Source organism: Ciconia boyciana, chromosome 11 (assembly GCF_034638445.1).
Source record: "Ciconia boyciana chromosome 11, ASM3463844v1, whole genome shotgun sequence".
NCBI lineage: Eukaryota > Metazoa > Chordata > Aves > Ciconiiformes > Ciconiidae > Ciconia > Ciconia boyciana.
In genome coordinates, this window is record NC_132944.1 from 6,064,953 (window position 1) to 6,083,907 (window position 18,955).

At 37.5% G+C, this 18,955-nt stretch overlaps 1 long non-coding RNA gene across 1 annotated transcript; it reads left to right on the forward strand.

Annotated features, from left to right (window-relative positions):
• Positions 1-10,461: 10,461 nt before the first annotated feature.
• LOC140658130 (uncharacterized) lies at positions 10,462-17,058 on the forward strand. The gene is made up of 4 exons (XR_012044614.1): positions 10,462-10,665; positions 10,983-11,193; positions 12,121-12,218; positions 16,927-17,058. It is a non-coding gene; the product is annotated as an uncharacterized lncRNA (long non-coding RNA).
• Positions 17,059-18,955: the final 1,897 nt, after the last annotated feature.

Consider the following 18,955-nt stretch of genomic DNA (forward strand, 5'->3'; position numbering starts at 1 on the left):
TATGCCACTTCTGGTGGGGGAAAAGGTGTAGCCAGACTGTGAAATATGGAAAGGCTAAAATTTCATAATAGTGATGTGAGTTGAAAAGTTGGGAAACTATGAACAAGTTAACAAAAATAAATAGCTGCTCTGGTGTTGAGCTCAGTTCTCAGAGCCCTGATCAGCAGTGTTCTGACAGTTCAGACACTGGCAGTGAATCAAATATTTCTTCCTTCTCCAGCACCAGTCATCCTAACATGCCTCTTTGGGGAAGAAGTGTTTTTTCACTTTGAACATATGGCATTATCTTGAGCTAACTGACTGCTTTATGAACAAAAAGGACAAGTCTTATATCGAAGAAGGCCAGGAATGCAACTTCATTTCCTCTTCCAAAGTTTAATCTAAAAAATTAATTTGCTTTTTTGTACAGATTTAATTTGGAGCACATATGCATGACATATGTAACATCATCAAATAGTTACCTGACGCTCATCAAAACAGTGGCAACAAAATAAAACAATAACTTCAAGGTACATATGGGTAACTGTACTGACTGGTATGAATTTGCATCCAGAGCTGGTTGGTTTCAATTTTGTAACAGTAGTCTCTGTTAAGAGAAATAGCCAGAGTAGTGGCTTTAAAATGGAAGCCTAGATTTTATGCATGTTCATACCACCTTTGTGTATAATGTATAATATAAGCATTTGAAACCTTAAAATACAGTCACTCTTGTGTGTATTTTACATACTGTAATAAACTAGCATATTTTCCTGTGCTGCTGGGTAGGCGTCACAGTGTCATACATCATATTCCCAAGGAGCACAATGCATTTCTCTGCAAACCATTGCTATTTTCTCTTTTGGCAAATGATAACCACTGAGTTCTGGTGAAGTGATCTTTGTGCTATTGTGGGGATGCCATAAAAATGTCACTTACTGAAAAAACAATGGCACCTTAAGTGGCTTGGCATTTGTATGCTACAAATTACATATGGTAAGTAGGTGGATTTGTGAGTTCAGCATTTAATGTAGAAAGTTATGTGTAAACAGTAAGTAGTCAGTGTGCTCCATAATGTTAGTGAAGGAAGAGACTTACAATAGGACAGCTCTGCAAGTAAGATTTCTATTTCTGAATATCATTTTCAGGTTATCTATTGATCTGTTTATCTCACAAAACAAAGTGCTCAATTGTGCACATCATGTGAACTTTAAATAGCTTGGGACTGATTTTGCTTGAAAACAAGGAGTAACTTTATTGATTTCTATGGAGTTAGCGGTGTAAACAAAAGTTTCTGATCCTGTGATTTTTTTTTTTTAATTTTTTTTTTCCTTTAAGGTGGTTAAATGCAATTTAAGAACAACAGATTACATAACTCTATGACACTAAGAGCAAAATCATGTTGTTGTGGACCCACTGCTCATTACCAAGTGCTCAGGTTAGATGAAGGGCTTGGAGAAAAAAGCTCTAGTAGATGTACTTGTTTAAAATTTTGTAACTAAGTTCTCCTCACCATATCTTAGCTGACCCATTCAAAGCTTTAGGTGAAAACAAACCCATTTCTGTTTGTGTACTAGGCTTTGCGCAACAACAGCTGAGGCATAGGCGTATGTCTGGTTTTGCTGCTCTGTTTATAACCTCTGGCAAAGGGCTAGCATGAACATCTTGGGACAGTTCTTTTTTTCAATCACTTTAGCAAAGTCCACCTAAGAAAGGTGATGTAGGAAAGAAACTTCTTGGACTCCTCCTGTCAAAGAGAATCTACTGACTTTTCAGCTTAATTTTCATAGCAGATGACTCCCTGCATCCAAGACTTCCGTAAAATTCATTGTATTTACTTAGTATCTTTAATTTTATTTAAAATTACATCAAGAAAGTAAAAATTATCCTTTCCTTTTGCAGTGCATGTTTTTAGGAGCAGACATTTTCACAATTTTTTTGTCAGTGTTCTGAGTGCTTTGTTTTATTTTTAATGTAATGATAAGTCAAAGTAAACTGTACAGAATTGCAGGCCCAGATATCTGAAATACAATCATCCATCAAAAGCCCTCAGTGGGACGATTACAGCACCCACATCCTCCTACAGCAAACCATGATTATAGGAGAAGAATGCTTGAGGGCTGCAGCTGAGATGAGACAATGTGAAGTACTCTTGCTTCAGCCTTCACAAAATCACCTGCTACAAGTCTTAGTAATGAGATAGGTGAGATTAATGGAATGTGTGTGTTCTTCATTAGTACTGCCTTTACATATTTTGCAGTTTATTTCAGCATCTGTCCTAATGATGTCTGTTTAAATTAGATCCACATCTCATGTGGTTTTCATGTTCTTTACAGAGCAAATACAGCTTTAAACACTCCTTCGATATCAAATACAGTGCATATCCAATACCTACTCCTCAGTGTTGAGTGCTCTCAGCATTGCTTTTCTACCTGACTCATTTTCTTTCCTTCCCAATATACTCCTTGCTTATTAAAAGCCAAGAAGACGGCTAGTGTCGTCATTCCTTCCTAATGTTTTTCAGCTGTTCGTCTTTCCTACCTCTATTTCCACAACTCACTCTAGGATCTGATTTTCAGATGATACACACCTTATTGTCACCTACCTGTATGTAAAGCAAGGGTAAATTAGGTCTAAGATGTTACTCTGGTTTAAACAAAGAGCACTGTGATTTGTTAATGCTTTGCACGGACTGCAGAGCCCTAAGGTGCCGGAAAAGATCCTCAGCAATAAGTGATCAAATCCAAAATCTTGCTGTGCCATACACAGACCAGTCAGACTAGTGATGCTTCTGTGAGTTTCCTTTGCAGGAAATGCTTCATGGGGAGCCTGAGCTCTGAGCTCTGACTTATCATTACATTAAAACTTGTTAGTTTACAAATTCATTTTACAAAGGTGTATATAAGAAGGTAACAGTTATGTGTTGGGGACAATAATATTACTAATAATGGTAGAATCCTTCAGGTACATCAGTGAGAAAATGCATGCATTTATTCCTTTGTGTCTTAAAGTACATCAGATGAAAATTTAAGCTTTGGATGTATCACATGGAAAGCCATATGGCCACATCCATGCTTGGAAAGACATTTGACTTGGCTAAATTCATTTCTCAGCAAGCTTATCCTTGCTGACTGCAGGATTTGGGGATTATAACAGGAATGTAGACAAGGCTGTCATGTCATTCAGCATTTTTAGCATGATGTAGGTATGCGCACAGGTGGGCAATTAAACACTTTGTGCTTCATTTCCCACTGGGTGTCAGTTATCATTTCACTCCCACGATTGGAAATAAATATCAGTGATGATGGAGCATCCTCCTCTACACTCCATAGTCAAATGGAGGCATAGCAGCATCTGAAAATGTGGCTTGTTTTCTTTGTGTCAGGGATGCTTTGTCACTTTTTTCCTAGCCCAAAGGTAAAGTATGTGTAAGCCTTGCTTATTGGCATGGGTTTTTCCTCAGAGCTGTACTGCCACATCTCTGGTGATGTGGATAATGTTTTTGTTGTTGCTGTTGTTGTTTTGGAGAAACTAAGGGATAGAGAATAACATGTTGTCCTCTTGTGGAAGTGGATGCCTGAATGAACAGAGAATTCTCTGCAGAGAGTAGTGAAAGGTAGCAAATGGTGCTGAGTAATATTGCCTTCGTTCACAGAAAGAGTCCCGTAAGAAAAAAAATATTTAGAACTGTAAATGAATTCTAGTACAATAGGGAACAATCTTGATAAGAAAAAAAGCAACAGGAACAACTCCAGAAAAGAGGTGAGATTTTGGGTGATCCTACAGTTTTGTGGGTGGGTTTTTTTTTTGGGGGGGGGGGGTTGGTGGTTTGTTTTTTTTTTTACAGAGAGTATGGATGCTGTTATAGGGAGTTTGTTTTAAAATAAAGTACTGTTTGTAGTAGAACCACACAGATCTTGTGTGTTCTGAGTCTGAATTTTCATTTATAAAGCACAACTGTGTGCAGTAATAGACTAATTTAAGATGTATGGCGCAGATAATTTCCTTGCTGTGCTATAAAACATAAAGGATAGTGAAATCCTAGTTTGCTTATGACTCAGGCGCAGAGTCTCCAGACTGACCTTTGTGTATCCTTCAATTTGGCTGCAAGAAGCTGACTTTTTTTTGTCATCCCCTCATTTTCGTAAAGGTAGCCTGAAACATGGTTCTGGAAAGTAAGAGCAAAGATGTTCTCCCCTGAAAAGCTCATTCTCCTAGCTTCGTATTACCCAATATTACTTAGCTCTTGTCTGGCGAGGTTTAGTAGGTGGAGGAAGGGAATAGGTCTTATTTTGAGATTTTAAAAGGAGCTGAATTTTATATTAGCTTCACAGTTTATTTGTTTTTATTCCTGTCCAATAAAAAGCTGCTTTTCCATGGGAGCCTGAGGAGAGCTCACTCAAGATGAAAGGAAGTGGAATGCATCTGAAAGAGCAGCCAAATTTTTGATGGCTTTTTCTTGCTGATGGTATGAGCAGTTAAATCTTTTTAAAAGGCGGTGTTGCTTTCCTCTTAGCCTTGTCGGTTGTACAACTCTTTTCCATCCTTTGTGAATGTATCATACTTGATCATCTGCCAAAACCCGTTTGTTTAATTAAATTCTTCTAAGAACAAATCACTCGTCTATGAAGTTTGAAGGATCATGTGCAGCTTTAGTTTCCCCTGGTACTTTCAGGTTGGTTTTGATCATCCCCTTAGCATACTGGATTAGATTCCCTTTATGTGCTGCTTAGTGACACAAGGGGGATGCAGCAGCCTTGTATGGGCTAGTATAATATTCATTCTTCATTATATATAGAAACATTTATCACTGTTGAATAATCTGATGGATGCATGGTGTTGTTTTTCACCTTAAAATGGTCACTTGGCTCTATGTGCTTGAGGTGCATAGTGTCACATTTGTTTTAGCAATCTAAAATAGGAAACATGGGGAGGACTATGCGCAAGTCAGTTTGAGTCATTAGCAAAATCCAGCTCATGCTGATGGGAATTACAAAACTGATCGTGTTGGGCTTCCTCAGTATGTTTCTAATGAACATTAATGTGTGGCATGCTATCTGCTCATGTTAGTAATAATTTCTTACCCGTTAAAACCTATTGGCCCATGCTGAGTTCTGGACTGCCACAGCTGACCTCGATGGTTTGCATGAAAAAGCTCCTCTCAGTGAAACACAGAAATTTGTAGTCTCTGAATCCCTTCACTGGTAGACAGCTCAGGCTGTGGCAGAGGAATACACAGTTGAATGTTAACTTAAAATTGTTACCCTTGAGAGTATCTTGGTCTGCCTCCAGAATATAATGCCACATTACAAATAAAGCGTGTTTGTTGCCATTCAGACCTTGTAAGGTGTGAGCAGAATGATTCTTTTCATCTTTGTGGCAGTTTAATTTGAAGCACTTTCTGAGTGAGGGCTATGGGGAAAGAGTATGTATGCACTTTGTGTGGAGTGAGGATATAACTTGTTCAGTAATTATATCATTTGATCAATTTAGACACGTGTTTAGATGCACTTATCCACTATTTAAGCACAGAAACCTTAGAGCAGTAGGGGAGGCATTCATACCGTTTCATATCTTTTCTTACTTAAATTCATAGGCGTGCACATTTTTCATAGTTGAGCTTCTCTCCGTGTTTTGTAGTTGTCCATTGTCACTTGTCTTGAATGAGAAAGCAGTGTAGTTGCGAAGAGATGTTTATTATTATCTATCACTAAATGGACTAATAACCCAAATCTTCCAGACAGTGGTTACTCTCAGTGTTTGTTAGCCAAGGAGTCCTTGGTGGTGTGAAGGTTCCTGATACCTGTAGGTCCAGTAGCCTGTAGTTGTCCCTGGAATGTCACTTCATAAAGGATTTTGACAAACTGTCTTGGAGGGAACCAATAGAGTACACAAACATCTGTGTTATTGATTATGTTTATTGGCTAGAGTTGCTCAGGAGTTGCTCGTGATCAAATAATTGAAGCTTCTTGAAATTATTGGCAGGTACAGTGCAGAAGGATCTGCACTGACTTAGGTTATCTGCGTATCGACTGTTGCAGCCAATTGCTGTGTCCACAGCAATCTACCCTACTTCCCAGCCAACTGAAGCTGAGGAAAGCTACTGTGAATGAATGATCCCCTCCCTTGGCTCTCAGTTGTTACCATTTGCCATTTCACGTGAACATACAATCTGTGTTACTAGTAAATTGACTTTACAAAAGCGTTCCCTACTTTGTACTGCAGATGATCAATAGAATCAATGGCACCATATATATGGCATCAGTTAGCACAGAGCTCAATGAGAAGGCTGGGAAAAGCAACAAACAGTTCTTTTTCTACTTCTTGTATTTCCTTCTCATCTTTGTTTTAACTTTTTTTTTTCTTCTTTTGTTTTCCGGAAATGTATTTTCTTTTGAACTTTGCAGATATCACTTCTTGGTAATAATTTTTTTCCTGCTTTAACTCCATTGACAGTAATTTCAGCACAGTAAAACAACTGAATGTGTCTTTTGTTTAAAACTTTAGACTTTGTTTACAGAGGTGATAAGTTCTGGTAGTTAACACACAACATTGGGTAGCAGTTTGCCTCAGTACCGTGGCCAATTATCACTTCTTGTCAGAAACTTACTCTGTTTTGCATCGTATATCCACCACCTACAATTTCAAAGAATACTTCATGGCATACATCGTACAGAACATTCTTCTCGGAGGAGAAAGAGCTAAACAGTTTCAAGAGTGTTGGAAAACAGGTTTTAATTTTTAAATAGAAAATGTATTACATCTGCTTTAGTTTGTTTCCTAGTTTTCTCAGCATCAAAAAGTGTTTGTCACTTAGTTTTTTCAGGAAGCTCCTTGCTATTTATTGTTCACATTTCTAATTCTTCAGAGGTTGCAGACTTAAGGGACAAGGAACAAGACCATTCTTTCCTTTTTTTTTTTTTTTTTGTGGTCATTTGTTCCTATTTTCTTCTTTTCTAGTCATCCTTCATTTTTTCCAGAAATAATTTTTATTTTTATAGGATCAGAACTCTCATACTATCACATCTACGTGCTAACATTCAGACTGGCTAATCTGAGAACTACCCAGAGTCCACTACTTGTTTTTTATCAGAAGCTATTTTTGTAAAGTGATCCCAATTGCCCTTACATTTAATAAGAAGGTGTGAAAAGCTATTTACACCTAATCTAGTTAGCTAATTTTCATACTTTTAACTTTGTATCAAGGGAGCTACTTTCCTGTTGTAGTACTGTCTTCTAGCTACGTATCTAAATTCTTTCAGACTATGCTGTCACTTCATATGCTTACAACCATCATCTGTTGCCTGTAAGCCTTAATTAGTCTCTTTGCTTTCCTTCCTTTTAACATTTCAAGTTTGTCATGATTTACTATATTTTGCTTCATATTATTTGTGAGGAATAATCTCATTATCTTGTTTATACTTTAACCATTCTCCAGCTTGCTTTTCACACGAATGGGTTTTAATAGTTCCCTCCATTTCATATTATCAACTGAAATTCTTAATTACTTAAATGTCTCCTCAAAATCTAACCCTCCACATAATTATACTTTATATCTCTCTATTTTTGCAGTGGATTCAGCAAGTGTATGAGCACTGATTCAGGTTTTCATTACTCAGCTCTTTTGGTAGTAAGAAATTGTCTCTATCAGAAGTCATCCTGGTGAAGAGGTGGCAAAAGTAAAAACAGATTGGACTTCTGTACGTGTAATTACATGTGCAAGTGTATTCATGCACAATCTGAAGAGTTTATATAAAGAAAAATCTGTAATTGTTAGTAATTTTTCAGCTTTATGTTGGATATATTTTGGTGACTTCACCATCTTTGCCAAAGATAAAGTATACTTAATTTGTATTGGAGAAAGGGTTTATCATCTTCAATGCTGTAGCTGTGATCAATAATGGTCATTTAAAACTCTAGATGGCAAAGGAATCTTAATTGGACCCCATGTAATAAGGTCAAGTTGACTGTCAAGAGTGCTGTGTAACAGAAGGAATTATTCTCTCCAATACTTCAATTTGTCTTTCATTACAGTTGTGTAATTCTAAGTCACAAAGATGAGAAGTCATGCAGAACATCTGTGACAATTTTTAGGTTGCTTCTAAAGCCTTGCACACTGAAGATCTATAAATGTTACTAAATTAATGAGTAAAGGGAATTTCATGGAGTATTAATGATAACGAAATGACATTATCATTCTTTTATGTTTTTATGCAAGGCAGTTACACAGAGTGAATGAGAATATGTAACAGGAAGACTTAATTGATTAAAACATCTGCGCAGTAAGTGGGCACTTCAGCTTGAGCTGCAGGCCATTAAATACTGAACTCTTGATTGCTGTTCAACAAAATCAATACAGAACAGAAGTCTAGTGAATCTTGTGCCTGCAGCAGTAATACAGTTTGACAATAAAAATCAATGCCCAGTCCCAAAGTCTAGCATTTAATAGTATCCGTGGTTTATGTCTTTTATTGATTCTTGTGGTCCTTAAGGCCATCTGTTAATTTACTACCTCTGTCTGGATCTGGGGAGGTCAGTGACTTAGAGAAATATGTTATTTTTTGCTTGTTCTGCATTGTGGATGGGTTACTGCAACTAAGATCCATAACTGTCGCTTGTGAAAATGTTGCTCGGGGCATTTACCCGTACACGTCTCAAAACAAAATACCATTACCCAGACAGTGAATAGACAGGAGCGGTCCTTTCGCAAAACCAAGCAGAGTATTCCACAGTTTATTTCTTTTTAAAATCAGTCTCCTGACAGTAACAACCACAAGTTTGTGGTGGTGGTTGTATTTTTTTTTTTTTTTTAAAAAAAGTCTGTAATAGACTCTTTATTAAAATACAATTTTCATATAACCAACTTTATTTAGACAATTTTTATATACCTTGTAGAAATATCGGGACTGCAGGCTGGTTACAAATAGATCCTGTGTCATCTTATAGTAAACTAACAGCAATGTATGAAATATGTGAGAATTTCACTAATTCATAATTTAGTAATCAGGCATTTTATAATCTGCCTAAAAACAAATTGTGTCTTATCTTCATCCATTAGTGAAGATTTAAGAGCTGTGTTCCCTGAGCTTTCATTTCAGTAACAATTCTTTCCTTTCCCAAAACAACCCCGTGCATATTTATGAATGTTTTATAGAAGCATAACTCAGTTCTTAATATTTCACAGTGAGTCTCAAAAGTTTTTACTATTAACTAGTTTATTTTTCTGTATGTATACAGTACATTTTGCCCTGTGCTATATTATCTTCATGAAGTATTTTGTATATAATGGAAAATGAGGCACTTAAAATGTAGATGAGTGCTTGAATTCACAGGTCTTGAACACTACTGGGAATCGAGCCTGGTGTCTTGACTCACAGCCCCCTCTCTAACCAGTAAGTAATAATTCTTCCTGAATGGTGAACTACCAAACCCAAGCTGAAGTAATTGATCGTTTGCAAACCTAGAACACAGTCCATTTTCAAGTTGCATCAGAAGTCTTACACTCATTTGGTAAGTTGCAGAGCATACTCCAAAAAAAAAAAAAAAAAAAGGGGGAAAAGTTTCTATGTCCATACATGGTAAAGAATTTCTGAGAATTGTTTTGGAATTACTGCTGAATCACTCTCAAAATACTTGGGAGAGACTTATGAAAAATGCGCAGTGATGTGAAGCAAATTAGCTGCAAATATCTGTCCTGCCACCAAAATGTATGTCTTTTTTAAAGACAATAATTAACACATAATTTTCCCACTGTAAATTTTACAGAGCAGTTGCAATTTTTATTGTGAGATAGAAATGTAGGGTTAGAGAAGTAGTCTAGACATTTACTTATGATTTATTTAATTGTAAAAACCGCAAATGCAATGTCTGGTAGTGTGCATGGGTAATCCCATGCAAAATCACATCCTTTTGCTGCTTTTTGTTTTGATGTACTCTCAAGTATTGACAATATAGCTATGGCTGGTGAAAATATACCCCCCACACAAATAAACACAGCTTATTTTGTGTAATTACAGCAGAAAAATAAATATTCCTGATGGTGTGGCTTACTGTGGTTGTTCCAGTGATGACAGAAGCAGGAGACAAAATTTTGAAAATGGGATTTGTGTGTGTGTTTATTAGGCCAGCTTGTTTCCCTTTTGTTAATCAAAGGGAATATAATACCTTTCTCGCTTAAATTCCTGCCTTGCTTATTCACAGGTTAACCTAAAGAGCAAAGGAATGCATCTGTCTCTTCAGAATTTATATGCATAGTCCATTACAGCAAACCCTGTGACACATATGCAAGCCTACAATGATGTAGCTATGGCAAGTGGTACCTAATTCTGTCTTCATCTCTTAATGTAATCAACTGGTACACACTAATTCCCAAAACATAACTGGATTATCAGCACAGTCAAGCTTCTATCCAGTCACAGTTTAAAATGAAGCATGTTACAAGGCAATAGTAAAGGCATTTAATTGTTATAGTAGAGACACTTAAAACACTCTTAATTAGGCAGTTTGATTAATCAGAACATCTTTGAAAACACACGGAGTACTGATGGCTGTAGACTGAGATTCTGGTTTAATCATGCGCATATATAATCTGCTTCTTCCAATCTCAAGGTAGGCCTGTTTGCTTCATGGAAGGAGACTTTTGTTCCTTGCAGTGTTTGTGAGCAATAGCTGCTTTTCACTGAGGAGCAGGTATGAGTCCTTTTTTCTCCAGTTTTGTTCTAGTTTGTGGGGTCTTTTTGGGTTTCTTATGGTTTGTTTTGTGGGGTTTTTTGGTTTTCTTTTGTGTGTGTTTGGTTGGTTTGGGTTTTTTTGTTTTTTGTTTGTTTGTTTTTTGGGTTTGTTTGGTTTTTCTTGTTTTTTACATTGTAGGGTTGTACAGAGAAAGCCTACAAAAGCAAGGCACTACTGCGTAGTCCATAGCCTGGACAAACCTCCAAAGTACATAGTCTCTCATGTTCTAACAAACTCTTTCACCTGGATTTTTTTTTTTTTACCTCTGTCAATAGAATCTCGATCATGCTGAAGGACTCTTATTGTTGCCATCCACCAGCTTCTGTTTAGAAAAGTATTATGAATTTTATAATTTTCAGCAGCTCCATGGTAGCAGCATTGCAATAAAAACACAGGTTTTGAAGAAAAGAACAATCTTCAGATCCTAGGGCTACACTTTCATCTGGGATTCTTCCAGCTAGGAATGAGAGGTCATCCAAGAGGAAAGTGAGTTTAACTGGTACCTACCAGCATTTTCAGGCTACTGACTTGGCTACCATCTAATATGTCAAGTTCAGACATGAGTTACCTCATCTTTAAGCAATTGCCCCAGAACAGTACTTTTATATACTACCATGCAGCGTTGAACTTCAGTAGCGGTCAATGCAGTCTCCAGATTGGTTTTGCAGCTATAGTACAGATACACAGAACACAATGCACATGTTCCTGTACAAGCAAAATATAATCTAGTAACATTATAATAGTCAGAATCAGTAGTTCAGTTTTATCAAAAATATTTTCCAGACATTTGAAGCCTCTGCAGGTACTGAAAAATCAGCTTAACTGAAAAGTTATGATACTTACTGATTTAACACTATTAATGAAAGCGCTTCCTGAAGCTTTTCCAGGAGTTGCATCCAAGTACTGAGTGCCTTCAGCTTTTAAGATCTGCTCTATCCACAACACTTAACTCTTATAGAGAGACGGATATTTTTGGCTTTGTCAATGGGTCAGTAGTGACATTGAAACAAACTTGGAGAGTTTTTTGTGAAGATTTCAAGTAGCAGTAGCCTAATTGTGCTCTCAACAAAGTCAACATAGTATCTCACTAGATTAGAATGTGTTTAATGCTTTTAAAGTTGAAGTCTACAAATATACTCGGGTGAATGCGATTGCTTGCATGACTGGACAAAGTTCGAGACAGTATATGGGGCTGCAGTTTTAACTTTTTAAAGAACTTTGTATGTTTGTTTAATTACCTAAATTACTAGAACATGCTCCAATCCACATATACTACAACTTCCGGGTACTCCTGCTTAAAAAACCTACAGACATGCTAATTTTAAACTCCAATTTTAGATGTGTAGTTTTAATTGTGAACTGATCTCTTTCCTAAGTAGTGAGTCTTCATTAACTTGGATTCACTAATTACAGATCCTGGGCAAGCTGCAAGTGATGATGAGATGCACATCCTTGCAGAGCACCTGATGGTTGGTTAAACATTTGTGGAAGGCTTGTTTTTCCAGACATGGGTAAGTTTGTGTCTGCATTAGCAACATCACTGGTACCAATATCTGCTCAGAAGCCTACAGGAAGTCATTGGCCCTTGCAAGGGCTAAAATAATGTCTATCATGAGCAGTGACAGCGGACTTTTCTGCAGCTCTCAGGGCTGAGAACACCTCAGGGAAGGGTCCACTGGTTCTGAGAACTAAGTGTAAAAATCAAAACCTGGTAGATTCCACCTCTGAAATATGTGGTGGCTCATAAAAATGCCCTGTGTACAAGGAGTGGATCTGAGTGTACTGATGACTGTTACTGTCTCTTTGGTCTGCCCAGCCGGATGTGGACAGTTTTTGTGTAGAACAGCCAGCCCGTGTGGTTAGCTGTAAGAGGGAAACATCTGTTCCTGAACAGCGGCGCACACCTGAAACTGTGGGCAGCCACCTGAATGTGACTCAGCTTGTGGCAGTAGCTACTGATGCCCCATCACTAATGAAAATATATTGCTATTAACAGAGATGTGATAGAAGTGCAGGAAGGAGGGCTAGAAAACTACTGTCTGCATGCAAAAAATGCTTTTTAATCTACTGTCATCACTCCTGAAGAATTTGATGAAAATAGAGGCAGAAAGCCAGTAAGATAAAAATCAGCACTTCCTGTGCACTGTTCATTCTGTTACAGTTGTCTGTCTTTTACCACACATCATTACCAAGTGCTTAATAATCACTGGGATAACTTCTAAGAAATTATTTTACAGCATTAGCAGCTGGAAGAATGTGATGCCTGTTAATTATTTACATTATATGTCTCCCAGAATAACAGCTGGCAAGCAACTGTCTAGAACAAAAGTACCCAGTACGCAGATAAATGCTACGTTTATGTAAGTGTAGGAGCATACCATCTAATCTCTTAAAGCCAGTGCCTTCAGAAGTGATTAAATAATACGTGATGTAGGGACTGATTTGGAGTACATCTTGTATTGGTATGTCTTATGTAAATGGGAGGTACTTTTATCTGTGCAGGTATACACAAGATCTCTAATGTTTGCAGTTTTATAATGTGACAGAAAAGAGCTAAAGAGTCACTGCATGAGTAGTTAGTCTAAAAATCAGTCAGTCAAGACAGCTGTCATCTTTGAAATTTGACTGCCCTGGCTGATTTTGAGAGGAAGAATATAAAGATATTAGTTGTGAAATCTCCATTGGTGTCCTGACATGTGCAGATTTGTTCCTTTTTTCTTCAATGGTGTATGAACACAGATCGCTAAGCAACAACACCCTCATTCCAGGTAGTGGGAGTATGACTTACTACCAGAACTGCTTTTAGTTCTGGACAACTTGTGATTGCTGTTTTGCTGAGAAGGCAAACCAGTAAACTAAAACCATATATTTTGTCCTTTCAGAGTCTAAGCCTTTTCAGTCTGTTTCCCAATTTCCTCTTGGTTCCTTCAGTACGTATCTTCCCATGGGAGTATTGTGAGGAGTTCTACATGTGCTCACTCTTTGCTTGGGGAATGCACTGTTAGTGGGTCCTGTGAGGTCTTGATCCATAATGAGTCATTTGACCCCTCTCATATTGTGCCTTAGAGAATGGAAAGATCACACAGACATCCTTTTAAGGAGGCAGCATGCTCCTTCAGCGACAAAAAGGAAGACAGCTGACAAGCTGTGGCTCTTAAAACCTCTATGCCATTTTTTTAAGAGGAGGACATTCACTCTTAGGCTCGCCATTTTTTTTAAGAGGAGGATGTTTACTCTTAGGCTCTCTGCATTATTTCAGTCTCTAAATGCAACTTGGAGTTTCACTTAGTTAAATATGCTTTATTTCCTCTTCTGCCCTGCCAAGTTGTAATGCTTGAACAGTGGAAATACTGTGTTTTCCCTAGATGCAAATACAGTCTTGTGAAGGACAAAGTATCTGTGAAACACTGGGATGACAAGGAAGTTTAGGAATTGCATGGCATAGTTTTCAAATAAAAATCCCAAGATGTTTTTTAATCTTATAAAGGAATGGTCTGCTCCATTCCCCCTACCCCCCATGATTCATTTACTTTTCAACTTGTAGTTAGTTATGCAGATGTGTACTCTATCGTATGCTTATTGAGAATATGCAAATTAAGTTACACTATCCAGGCTGAAAATACTAGGGAAAAGCCATGATAAGATGATCTGATTGAATAGAGTGCTGTTTGTAGCATCTGGCTGTCACATTTCTGTTTGCTTGTCTTGTACGAGCATTCTGACAATTAATCAATATTGATATGATGCTCTGAATGTGCAAAGGATTGGGTAGAGTAAGTGCCAACATGATCATATGCCTTTTGGCAGAACTGGATGGGCTCAAAAAAAGAATGTTTGGCTTTAAGTTGTACAAATTTTCACTAGGTGTAATCTTTTCTCAAAAAGCAAGGAACTAATAATGAAGTAATATTTTGAGGGCTGTGAACAAGACCCTTTTTGCTATTTTTGGTACACATATTAAGAAGAAAGTGGTAATGATGCATAGTCAGGCCATTCATTTTTATCTGTGTTGACAGTACAGTCACAAATTTTCTACTGTTCGCAGTAAAATTCTGGTTAACGTGCTCTGCTTATTGACTGTAAAAATCCTCTCATGCAGTTCCACAGGAAGATTGGGAAGTCTTGCTGTTCCATCTACTGTCTATTCATCTCACAAATTGCATTGGAATAATTAGACTGAAATTTCCTATTTATTCACAGACTAGCAGAGGATGGGCAGTAACACTGGAAACTGTCCCAAAATTGCCCAACTATTTTGGTGCTGTCAGCATAATTCAGTCTCTGTAGCAGTCCAGCGCTGCCAGTTTTTGCATGTTGCTAATCAAATTTACTTTAGCAATTGTTGCAGAGGAGACTTGTGTGAAACTTCGCCCTCACCCTGGTGTTCTGGGGTGGGTTTAAAAAAAATAGCAATTCTTGGTCCCTCACTGCCTTGGCAATCCCATCTAGTTTTCCCTTTAATGTTTTCCACATATGGTTGTGAAATCCAGTGTCTGACTTCTTTTCTAAATATAGAATAATAATTCTTTTAAAAATGATTGATGCAATAAGTCTCATTTGTTTTCAAGACCTTTCTTTCTCCTTTTGCAATACAATGAAGTATTGAGCATTCTTCTATTGTCCATTTCACATAGTCACTTTTGAAGTAACCTTATTCTTTTTTTGTTTTACTGTATATTGGGAAGTATCTCCTTTTCAGTTTTGAAACAAAATACATAATAGCCAAGAGCACTTTCCTTTACCAGTGGAAGAGTAGCCATGCATGAGTAGCCTGTGCCCCAGTATTAGCATAGAGCTTGTTTTTTTACACAGCTGTGCTTGTTAGTTTGTTAGGATTTATAGAACAGAAGCAGTGATGGTATTAGCAAAGAGCAAGCTTACTGTTTTCTTAGCTGAATTTTGAGCTTTTGTCTCTTTCTTCCACTGCACTCCACAGCTGTAACCTCCTTAGGTGCTTCTACATTATTAAGGTGATCAAATGGAATTATCTTTGAATGAATGATTTAGTGTTCTCTCTCTTTAATGATGTGAGATTTGACTCAGAGGTGAGAAGTGGCTGAATGTAAGTCTGGATTGTGAAAAAGCAAGTGAATTAGGTTGTTTTATTATTAATATTTATTTTTTTCCCCTGGTGAATCTTCATGTGTTTATCATCTACACAAAAAGCAGGAAACAGCCTATGATTTTAGTAATATGCTTAGAACAAAATCTGAGGTTTTGAACAGCTTTCACTGCTTTGGCAGTGTTTTCCATTGTCAAATTTACAATTTTTTGTTTTTAAGTCAGACTCAAGAGGTTTCATCTTGCTAATGTAAATGTTCTTTTGAATAACTAAAAGCACGTTTGAAAAACCAATATGCAAGGGCAAGAGCAATTTTGAATAGACCGGTGAAAAATCCAGAATTACATAATGAAAAGGATTGTTTACTTTCTGTCACTACGGATTACCAGAGCATCTCAGATTTTGGGCTTATATTGCTGCAAATTATGTATTGTGTATCTGTATAATGGAATTAATTACATTGTTTGGTATCATGGTTAGAAGAGCTCTCTTTTCTTTGTTGATAATTATGTGCAATTAGTGACACACAGATGTAGAAAACTGCCAGAATTGCAGTAACAAAATAAGGCTGATTTCTTACGTAATTTCCTCACTAGCACTTTCCCAGGCTGTGGTAAACCTGTGTATAGCATTCAGAAACATTATCAACAACGTTACAGAACGAAGCCCAGTAGCATTCAGTATCTGAGAGAGGATGAAGTGATTCAAGTCGGAGTCTGACGATATAGTGCCAGTGGAATAGTCAGAAGGGACATGTATTCCTAAATGTTTATATAGGAATGTTGCAAGGTTCTCTGTGTGTCTTTGATGGAAAGCATTTCAAGAGTTAGTTTGCCACTAACAATTTCTTGCTTTTCTATTGGACTCTCAGCAAGACTGATAACATAAAATAGTGAGTTTTGCGTGCAGATGGAAAGGAACTTGTTTCGTAATAGACGTTAAGTTTTAGGAGTATGGTGTGGGTAGAAGATATGCATTGCTGGTTTAGTCTCAGACATGTGGTCAGATCTTTCTGTTTGAACTTCCCCACATTCTTCAGGATGTGAGTGGGAGTATTCTGCCATGCATGGAAACCTTAAACGACTCCTGTGACATCTCTTATGATGAGCCTCTGATATTATTTGTTTCTAATAAAAGAATTTTAAATTCACATTTAGGTAGGATGGACATGGAGAGCTAAAAATGCACGGTGAAGTACACAGTGCTTTTGAAATCTGCTAATGAAACAACTGTGGTGGTGAACCATGACCTGCAAGCTGCAGAACAGTGAGTAAAGGTAATAGTAACAGATCACGGCTCCAGATTAATAGTGCATTGTATGCTGTGCCTTTAGCTTTCTAACATAATGCTTATGAAGTCAGGAAGATGAAATTTCTTCCATTTAGTGGTATTTCTCTTCTGATGCAAGTAATAGTCGTAGATGCAGCAGCAGAATACAAGAACCAGGGTATGGCTTTCCTTACCAGGCACATACATTGCTGTGTGTGGACACCAGTATTTGTGAGAGGGATATCCAGCTCCTTTGATCTGGTATGGCCAGTTCTGTTCACTGCTCATTCAGAGTTTCTTCCCTTTGGTACAGACAATAAATTTTTTCAGGAATTTTGAACTTAGGTAAACCTGGGAAGGCCTACTTTTGGTTTTTGATTGGGTTACTTTTGCCCTCTTATGGGCTATAGAGTTGACTGTGTTCATTTTCAACCTCTCTTCCACTGGGCAAGAAGTCAAACCGTGACTTTTGGTAGTGATGCAGACTTTCTGGTAAAATGGAATATCTGGTAGGATATATCTCTCTCTTCATAGCATAAATTCTTAGGAACACAGGAAGTATAGAGAATATAAAGATACCAGCACCAAGGTGCCCATACGGCCCTGATACAATTATCAGGGAAAGAAAACAGAGCCCATTAAATGTGTCTAGAGTGCTTTCCTAGTCATGTTAAAGCTATACCTTCCACATTTATGAGTAAGTGGCCTAATAATTTATGCCCAAGTGTCTTGACAGTGCTACAACCAACCTTCTCACTAGGATGTAGGCGTGGTCAGGAATGCATTAAAGGATGACAGCATCTTCTGTTGCAATAGGCAAATTTTTACCCTCTGCAACTAAATGATGAACCTGCAGAGGGAGAGTGGAAGCAAAAATGCGTAGCCGAGTTGAGGCAAGCATTGGTTGCTGCTGTTATCTTTAGGGGGTTTATTAGTCCAATATACCTGTTGTTTAAAAAAAAAAAAAAAAAAATCAATCACCCCCCCCCCCAACCAAATCTTAGTAGTGAGAGTGGATATGTTAATTTCTCTTTTTTTTCAAGTTACAGACAAACTGTTGACACATCATGGTTCAATTGTAATACAGTTACAACTTGGCTGAACAAAGGGAAGTATTTTTTTATACCTGACTGCTTAGCACACAATCTCAGAGTGATTGGCAAAGCTGAAAAAAAGTATGTCTTTAAGAGGAAATACAACAGAACAGCTTATTTAGTAGGGAAGCAAGAGGGGAGTTTTACTTTACAATCTCCTTAAAGGACAAGGTTGGATAAATCCCCTAACATTGTTAGTATGATGCAAGATCTTGTGTTTCAAGAGTTGCAGAAAGGTATCTCATGTGATGACTAATCTCACTTGTCTTTTCTATTTGTCCATCACCAGAACTGTGATGTTTGGGGACAGCTGGTGTCCTTAGACCTAAACGATCTTATGTTTGTTCCATATAAGCCTGCAGACTGAGCCAGCTAGGATGGCAGTGAAGCTAAATTTGGAGAGTAGAGTCTTGTTCCTAATGAACTGAGAAACAGTAGAACTTGTCAAGGTGAGTTGTCTTATAACCTTGGGCTGCCTTGAGCTAGGAGAGAATAATTGTACTTTTGTCTGAAGAGAAAGATGTGCAATGAAGTCATGTTTTCAATTCAAATGGAGACAATGAAGCTCAGTAACTTGACTATATGGACATCTGGATTAGTGACAGAGATGATTTTGACTCTCAATATTGTTCCCCTATGTTGAAAAGTTGTTTTTAGGTGACCTCCCTAACAGGTAAATAGGCCTTTTGGGAGCTCTTCTTTTCCCTTATTTGTAGTTGAGAGAGGTCTGCTGGGCACAGTGTTAAGTTCTGCTTCCCGTATTGCTAGTGAGTTTTTTTTCTAATTGGATTTCAGGTTTTTGTACTGAAAGTGAAGTTTAACT